The following is a 9,820-nucleotide window of genomic DNA, read 5'->3' as shown; positions in this document are numbered from 1 at the left end:
TTCTCTTTTAGGCGAAGGAAGTATGACCGCTTTACCAATAGTTGAGACTCAATCTGGAGACGTTTCCGCCTATATTCCTACTAATGTAATCTCCATTACAGATGGACAAATATTCTTATCTGCGGATCTATTCCATGCCGGAATTCGACCCGCTATTAATGTGGGTATTTCAGTTTCCAGAGTAGGATCCGCGGCTCAAATTAAAGCCATGAAACAAGTAGCTGGCAAATCCAAATTGGAACTAGCTCAATTCGCAGAGTGACAAGCCTATTATTCGCCTCTGCTCTCGATAAAACAAGTCAGAATCAATTGGCAAGGGGTATACGATTAAGGGAATTGCTTAAACAATCCCAGGCAAATCCTCTCCCAGTGGAAGAGCAGATAGCTACTATTTATACCGGAACAAGAGGATATCTTGATTCGTTAGAAATTGAACAGGTAAAGAAATAGTTCAATCACCCCAGAATCGTCGAAATCCCCTCGAAATGGAGAGCGGCGCAAGTCTCACACTCTTTCTCTCACTCTCTATCCTCTGTCTTTCAGATTTTCCCCTCGTAGCTGATACGGTGAAATATTATTATGTAAGGGAGCTGATCCACATGATTCAATGGTGAATTCTGATTTCCCCACAGACTGAACCAAAGGAGAAGAATAGAATAATTCACTGGTGAAGGCGGAGCAGCAAACCTTCGTAGAAAAGGGAGAGGGTATACCTAGAAATGATGAAATCAACCAGCACTGCCTTGCTAATTGAATAAAGGAAGATGCCGACTACTTTCTGAACAGAACAATGAGAGTCCCGAACAATGGGAGAATGGAGCTTCCCGTCTATGAACTAATCGATCGACTATATCGTATCGAGCTCAAAGGTTTGTGCAACTTATCTATCAAGCCACACTTCTTTACTTCGAGATAGCGCATTCCACACTTCTTTACTTCGCTATAGAAGTAGGATCCCTACCCACAATACAATCCGTAGTTTACTTAACTGATATAAAGAGTTTCCCCTGCGTGCCCCTACTATCAATTGATAATACATAAATGATCCGGGGCTAGTGTTGGGTAGCCGGGCCCACTAGAATTCAAGTGCTTCTTATCGATTCAATACGCCCTTAACGGATCCCCGTGCTTTATCTCCATTGGGTGGAGCAAGAGCCTTGTCCTATCTTTTCTTTACAGAGCAATAGAAATGATGGTTGCCCCTCGCTGCACTGACCAATGATATCTCAGAAGAGAGAAATACTTCTATAACTTGCCAATGATATCTAGTGGGCACTACAAACTCCAGGCATACTGTACTTGACCACCCTACTTTGCTTTGTCCCTATTAGGCGAAATCAATACTTACTTTCAATTGGTAGAGAGGAAGAAGAGAACTGACACTAGTAATAGGTTGATGACCTCTCTTAACAGAACTGACACTAGTAATAGGTTGATGACTTCTCTGACTTAATAGCTGGCCGACTTCTCTTCATGGATCACCATTCTATATAGTTAGGCGCAGCATAGCGTTTAACCACCTATCCCTATTCCCTCAATCGATACCGTCCAACTATCCTTTTATTGGGACAGCAGCATACTTCTCGTTAGGGACAATAGTTCCTATACTTAACTAACCTCTGTGTGCAATCACTGTTTGACACATCATTCTTTCAGCTTTTCGTTCTTGACGACTCTGTTTGACGGAGCCTGACCTTGAACTAGCTTTTTGCAACACAAACCACTATCTTTACTTTCCTTTAGCAATAGTATCTAACTATCAATTCATAAGAGTCAAACGGGTGGGTCCATCCCATCTATCGACAGGTCCTGATACCGGATCTGGGAAACAAGCAATACTCGCCGCAATTCCTTAATGAAAAACAGACCTATCTTCTCTTGAAAGACTGTCCTTTCCTCGCTTGTTATTGTGATATCAATGAAAGAAAGCTGGATACTGACTTCTTCCCAAGAGCTCTATCAGCCCTGAATTCCTTAGCCATACGACTCTTCCTTAGTTTCCTAATGCTGGTGGCCCTAGCTAGTGGTGAGACGGGGCATATACTATTCTCGGTCTTATAACGAAGAGGTTGCCTAGTTTGAACCGAACACTGTACTTGATCTCTCGTCCTATCACAAACAAGTCTCTTCCCCCGAGTCCTAGTAGACTAGTCCAAGTAGTCCGGGACAATAGCGTCCCGTCTCTTCGCTGACCCCTGGCACACAATCACTATAAGACAAAGCAAGACAAACCTCTCTTATCCTTCTCGGCTAGAAGTTACAAGTTTCCTGTTCCGGTTTCGGCTTGAGGGAAGTGCCTGAAATCGATTCAATTCTTATCTCCGATTTAGAACTCCGGCTGGATTCTTATGACCAAGAGCTATTTTATGGGTCAGAAGAATGGAAGGACAACGAGAAGATGGTTCGGTTGCTCCTGCTGGAATATTCCATTTATTTAATACTTCGACTCGCGTAACCCCGAATGGCAATGTTGTTATTGCGGTTGGTCAGATCAATAAGACAACAAGGGAGTCAGAATATTCTGATAATAGCAAACAGGGCTTTGGAATCTATGGAAGGAGCCTTCAATGCTTCTCTTCTCTAGTGTCAACCATTAGTCAATAACAGAATGAAATGCCACAATGAAGTTGAAAAAGAGAGTCATTAAAAAGAGGCATGCTTGAAAAAGAGTACATATAATATGTTATGGATGTGAGGAGCCTCACCCAGTACTTTTATTACAAAACTCAAAAACTCTACTCTCCTTTCACAGCCAACCCACTCATTGCTTTTTCGAGCTCGATAAAAAGGAAAGTTCACGTGCCAATCCTTACCATTGGTAACTGTAATTACCAAGCCTAATCTTTCACTGAATACCGAGTAAAGCAAGCAAGAAAGAGGGAAGGAGCAGCTGTTTTCGAGCTAGGCTCGATCCCTTTTTCATCCACTTCTCGCTATTTGTAATTCTACTTGAATTAGTTCTTCCTAAGTTTAGTGAGGTGAGTACTGCAACCATAACTAGAGGACTTGCTTTTCTGCTTGGCTCCCAGGGGAAGTTGGATTGGATAAGAGGAATTGAAGCGCAAGGAAGGTAGTCGGTATTCAAACAACTATTCAGAGTTCCCAACTCTGGGTAAAGGAAATCTTTACTTGACAACTGAACCAAATCCTTTGCCTTTATTTATTCTATTATTTTTATATAGATCAGCTGAAAACAAAAATACTACTACGTTGGGACAATGACCCACCTTTCTCTACTCAACCTGTCATCTTCTCTCCTCGCTCCCTGAGACAAATAAGACTATTTATTAAGTGATAAACAAGAGAAACTAGTGATATTATCTAAGCTTCTGGCCATGTCTGATTGGCATTCAAGTCCGCCTTCCATTGCTTGAAAAGGCCTAGCACCGTAAGTAGCAATTGGCTATGTCCAAACTCAAACGTCGTATTTTATCTAAGCACAGGAGTCGTAATAAGGAAAGAAGACATAAGAATGGGAAGTATCCGCTAGTTATAACGTAGTATAAAGAGAGCTATTTCATGGATCTTGGTCACAATAAAAAGAATCCAATAATGATCTATCAACTAAATGAGTTGATTATATAATCCCGTATCTTCAAGGTTGTTAAGATGATTTAGTAGATGTGTCGGTATCGTTTTCATCTGCCGTTGGGAGTGACTGCTTTGCTAATCTATCCTTTTATCCTTCTTTTCGAAGACAAGCACATATTACCGTAACCTAGTGATTAATATATCCTATTGGTACTACTTCATCGAGTAATCAATCCTTTTTCCATTCTTGTTCTGAGGTTGTCAGCTTCCTCCGATGGCACCACTTGTACTCTCTGCCGGAATCTGTAGACATAGTTTCTGGGCGTCTTTAAAAACTGATCGACATAGTTGTCACACACAAACCTGCGCAACGGCTTTGGAGTAAAAGAATCTCCTGCCCGGTCACACACATCATCTCGAGCGCGGAATCTACTACTCTAACAAGATACTCGGCTTGGGTAAATCATGCTTTCGCTATGCAAGGAAAGTGAAAGGAAAGAGGGAAAGGGAGACACTGGGCAATCCGGAATCGATGAAATCACTGTTTTTTTGCCTTGTAATATGTCTGGTTACATTCCAAAGATGAATCAGACCAGGAGATAGATAAGCGCTATGGCGGACACATGAAATAAGAATTTGAAAAGTAATGATCAACTTTATGGATCCATAGGTAGATTCACTTGTGAAGCTATGGGATGGGACAAGATTCAAAAGTACCAAAAGTAAGTTAAGTGGGACGCTGAGTTCATTGCTGCGATCGAGGGTCCAAAGCCAGCCAATTTGATGACCGCGTAGGAACGGGTTCCGAATGCTCACAATAATGTAGTTGGAAATGACAAAAGGCTCCTAAATTGATACCTAATAATAGCTTAGTAGCTCCTTCGTTTTACTAAAGAGCAAAGTTCGGACAAGCAACTCGGAAGGAGGAATGTGTTGAGATGCCTATGCCTAAGAGAGATAAGCGGAGGACGTATGATAGCCGAGAGGATGTCGGTAAACGACGGAGTTTAAGGAGTTGTTTTTGAATTCGGCATGTCATATTTCATTTTTTAATGAGAACATCGTCTCCTTGCTTACCCGCCTGGCCAATGGAAGGAATTAATTACCTTGGTCAGTCAGCGAAAGAAAGAATCTCACCAGTTCATCATCCCAATCCTTCCTATTAGTTTCATTAATTAATTCAGCCCCAGAGTGTTGGCAATCAAGGGCCAAGAAAGAATCCCAAGTCTATCCTATCTCGCCACGGTCGAAAGCACAATCCCTTTCTCTTCTATACCGAAATCGTCGTTTCATTCCTCTGCAACTTCTATCGCGGACATGATCCAATCTACCTTGCAAGACAGATTAAGATATAACTTAAGGCTTTCCCAAGCTGGCGCATAACCTCTGGTAGAGGCATTCACCCAGAGACAGAGAAGTGGGAAACCGCGGATGAAAAGAATACCGAGGTCTTTGATAGCAAACTTCTACACGAGCTTTCTAACTAAAAGGAATCTCTTATTCATATGGCATAAAATGGAAAAACTTGATGGAGATTTCTTCTCAATTTCCATGGTACAGTCCCTTTGCATGCTACAGTTCCATTACTTACTACCTGAATTTGCTATATACAAAATTCTGACATCTACGGTACTTGTCGTCTACTTCTGGTGGAAGCAATTCCAAAGGTGAAGATAATACTGAGCCGAATAGTAATGAGGGGAATGCAAAATCTAGCAAAGGTAAGAAGGGTCAAGGAAGAATAGCAGTGACTTATAAAAGGAAATCACCGAATAAAAGGAAGGAGATCCGTCTTTCTTTTTTGCATGTGGTCAATGCGTTTGCTGATTGATAACTGTCTAATCTTAAGATGGTTTTGTGGCACGTTACAAACATACATATACAGTCGAAATATAGTTGTGTTGAGTTAGGTTGAAGAATTTTTACCAGATTTAAAAAATGAGATATAGTGCTTTCTTTGTTCGGTAGGATATTTTGCACTTTCATATTCTAGTTCCTCATTTGAGCGTTCTTTTGCTCTATTGGTGGGGCATAAACTCAGAAATAGTTTTTGTTTTTTCTTTAAATAATAGTAAAAGTATGCATTCAAGTAGTAGCTTTTTCTAAATAGTCGAGTAAAGTCGAGTAGGGCTGGCAACAAGGACTAGGAAGATACGGGCTAGTTTGTTTTTTAGGGGAAGGCTTTATGCAAGATATGCACGTGAGTAGGTCAGTATATGCGTATTTGCCAATAGAGGAAAACACGTAGTAAGTAGGCTTGCTTTTTCGTAGGGATAGGTAGCTTGACAAGGGATGCCTGGGATAGCACATAGGAAAAGTATAGAAGGAAAGGCGGCGGGAAAGTAGCCATGGTCAAGGTAAACAAGTACTAGGTCTTTTCTTTCCGAAGCAAGTCAAGGACAACTAGGTCAGTCTGGGGGGGGGGGGCAATCCTCTAGATCGAGACTTCTCTTCCACAGACTAAACCGATTAATAAACAATTTACAGAGTATTCTTGCATTCCTATCTGGTCTGCATCTCTCCTATCGAAACTATAATATAACCTTAATGGAAGGGCCCTGGTTCTGCCTTGCCAAACCGACAAATCCATAAATTGTAGATGAATTCATCGGGCTTAACGTGTGATTTCGTTATAAGTGAACAGGCGTCGTCGTCCAGCCGTGTCGAGTTGGGATTAGAGGAGAGAGCTCGAATGGATAGGTCCAGTGAGGCGGGTGTGGAGCACGAAGGATTAAGAAGGTCCTCTTTATTTCCGGAATCAACAAGAAAGACTTAGCAGCCCAAATAAAGTAACCCTTTACCCCTCCCGAGTCTATCGTATCCATAGTTTCAGTGGGTATCGAACTGCGAAGCAAGGAAGCTATTTCAATTGAACGGGCTTACTTTCTTACTTGGTTCTTTTGTAGAACAACCTTGGTATGAAGCTAGACGATTCAAACTATATAAGCATAAGCAATTCAAACTAGACATTTTGACCTTCATCCCACCCGATAAATAATAAGCAAAGAGCTCGTAAGTCGGGCATAGAGAAAGCGACTCCTGAGATTGAGGGGGATAGGATACTATATATATCCTAGCGCATATATGAAACGATAGCTGGTTTTCTATCGGGGGGGCTTTCGATTGTCATTTTTACAATTAGTAGTTCTTGCTTTCATATTCCCATATATAGTTATCGTTTTTTCTGTGCTTTCATAAACTCATAGTTAGTGTAGTTTGGTGTAGTCTTTGTGGCCGGCCGGGACGAACTGGATTCGAACCAGATAAGAGCCGTGCGTTCCCTTCTTTCCAAGCGTCCCTTTGATTTCGCAGTTTAAGAAGAGAGGCAACCTCTATCTCTGTCTCTACATCTGCGGGCCGGTAGGCCGGCCAACTAACTCTTCAAATAAAGCAAGCCCTTTATCTTTATAACGAAAAAGAGAATGATGATGATGGCTACCATACCATTCATTCTTCCTCTGGATTTTCATTTTGTTGTAGTTCGGGTGGGATCTTATCAAGCTCATCCTGGAAATGAAGCTTGATAAGATTCCATATGACTCTTCTTTGCCCTTCAGTGTCATCTGTCTGATTGACGAAATCAATTAACCCAGCGTCTGTTGCATGAAAGTTCTCTGAGATCTCACAGATACACTGGTTTTTAACAACATCAGCATCTCCGACGTAGGCGCATAATTGATCATAGAGCGGGGAAGTGGAATCATTCCTTTTGAAATTCTCGAATTGCTCATCAATCCGAAATTCCTTTATTGATTCGGCATATTGCCGAATATCTTCCTGATCCTGAGCTGGTCAGTTCAAGTCAATAGTTAAAGGAGGCGCATCGCTCCCACCCCTTTGTTGGTTAACGCTCTCACTATCACTCTCATCTGATAGCATTAGATGAATGTATGCCGCCTTGGAGGTTTCCTCCTCCGAACACGAAGGAGTTTTTTTGCCAGTAGCTCTGTTCCTACCAGGGGGGCATAGCGCTCCCGTCCACTCAAGGTTTTCCGCATTTCTTCGAAAAGGGCCCGTAGAATGTGATAAACAGATTGGGTAAGTGAGATCATCCATTCCATGATTAGTTCCCTAGCTTGATCTGTCACGATCAAAGAGGGATCTAACACTACAGCCGCAATCACAATGAGAACTATTCCCCCCAAAAAGAAACCAAAAGAATAAGATGATAGATCAAGTCTTAACGGATTTCCTTTTCCTCTTCCCATTCGAACTTCTGCGGGTTTCCCCGTAATAGGAAGATCTGCGAGAACTCTTACCCATATCTTACAATTTCTTCGGAATTGTCCGCTCATAGCACGATGGAATTGTCCGATTGTAGCCCGACGCGCTGCTTCAATGGCTCGATATGAAAGACGACCAGCTCTACAACTTTTGGTGCCATATCTTCCAAAACCAAGTTGTGTACCATCCGGTTCGCGACCCCTACTACATCTGCATTTAAAATATTTACTATATTTTGTACGTTTCGGATATAGCACGTCCCTTCTTATTTTGACTATATGAGATCCGCACTTTGACACCTGAAATTCCGTTACGAGTAGATACTTCCGCAGGAGCATAATCGATTTCTGGTTAAATACATTACAAGATGTTTTTCCATACTTTCCGCATTCAGTTCTAGCTATTTCCGCACCCCCTAATCGACCAGAACAACAAATACGTATCCCCTCCACCCCTTTTGGCATTATTAATGGAATATCCTTCACTATTTTACTAAAAATGGAACGAAATGAGATTGGATTGTTCCTCAGTTGAAAAGAGATGTCTTGAGCAATCAGAGAAGCACTTTGATAAACAGATTTGATCTTTACCGACTCAATTAAGGTATTAGTGTTTGTTCTATTAGACAAAAAAGATCGCATTTTTTGCACTTCGTTCAAATAAGAGTTGTACCCGTACGGAATTATCCTCTTTCTCAGTATGATCTCTATCATCATCTCTATTCCCTTTATCAATTTTCCTATCCTACCTAGGTCTATGAATTTCTCTATCAATTCCATTACCTTATCCTTACCCATGAGGTTCCTACATTTGATCCTAAATTGAGCTAGGAGTTGTTTCCGGGCATACTCAAAAAAGGGTTATTATACACCCCAACCCCATCCCTTGGAAAAAAGAAGGTAGCACCGAAGAAAGGAAAGAGCGATATGGTGGTTTTTGTTGTTCTCGCGAAGCGAAGATCATTCGCTTGGCGAATGAAGTGGATCAACCTCTTTTTGGCTCGGGCCAAACACTTTTTCTTGCTGGTAGAGCTTTCTAAAAAAAAGCGATGCGAGAGCATATTCTCTTATCTAAGCTTCCTCCCTTCGCTCCCCCCATCGTAGATGGTTCAGCCACACCCGGTGCCACGAAATGATTGAGAACTAGGACGGGGTCGAAATGCATTTTATTCTTAGTATTAAAAAAGTATTGCATGACCGAATAATTCAAGGAGGGGCGCACAGCGGGGAGGGTCCTTTTTAGTAGATGACTCGTCGGGCCGTCAAAGCGGGACTTCTTTGGTAAAAATAGCTTGATTCTATTCCTTTTTAGTAAGGAGGCGGCATTTCCCATAAGGAAAGGTATGTCATTTACAACCCCGGCGTATTGAGGCCGCTTGAAGGCCCCGCTCACCCGAAGTGATTTATCAAAATTCTTCTTTCTCGATGGTGATCGGTCATGGTATCCATAACGTTGCATCTTTTTCGGCCAAATCCGGATTTCGTTTTGCTTCTCCCGGTCGATTGACTCGACTCTTTTCCCTGCCCCCCGGCCTCTCACTTTGTTTCGTTCTTCCTCTGTACCCTCGCTTGAATGAAGACACCCGATCGGCCTGACTTTCCCAAATGTCGGCCACCAGCCCTTTTCCTGTAGTACGGGTCTTGATTTCTTGTCTTGTTTTAGTTTTAGTCGTGGTGATCGGCCGGGAAGAAAGAAATGAATGAATGTCCTTTTGGGAAAATGTAGAATAATACACCTACCGAGACGAAAGCCAAGGGCGAGTTTCGTAGGTGGACATATCAAACTAAAATAAGATCTAAGATTGACATCTTGATACAATGAGTTACCATAATAATAAATAGAGTCAATGGTGATAGAGCCGTGGGAAGAGCCGCTTCTTTTTTGCGGCGGGGGCTTCCATTCACCAGCGCAGACTACATACACGTGCTCTCTGAACCGTGCTAGATAGTCACCCATCACACGGCTCTCAAACCCAACCTGTGGTGGATCCCGGGGGACAAAGCAAAGTCAAAGCGCTTGATCCTTTGCCCCATACTTTGAGATCTTCCTCCCCGCCGATCAAGCA

At 42.2% G+C, this 9,820-nt stretch overlaps 1 pseudogene; it reads right to left on the bottom strand.

Moving 5' to 3' along the window:
* Positions 1 to 7,724: 7,724 nt before the first annotated feature.
* Positions 7,725 to 9,522, bottom strand: LOC123128883 (ribosomal protein S3, mitochondrial-like; annotated as a pseudogene).
* Positions 9,523 to 9,820: the final 298 nt, after the last annotated feature.

The sequence above is a fragment of the Triticum aestivum genome, chromosome 6A (genome assembly GCF_018294505.1).
Source record: "Triticum aestivum cultivar Chinese Spring chromosome 6A, IWGSC CS RefSeq v2.1, whole genome shotgun sequence".
NCBI lineage: Eukaryota > Viridiplantae > Streptophyta > Magnoliopsida > Poales > Poaceae > Triticum > Triticum aestivum.
This window is presented reverse-complemented; position numbering and strand designations above follow the sequence as displayed.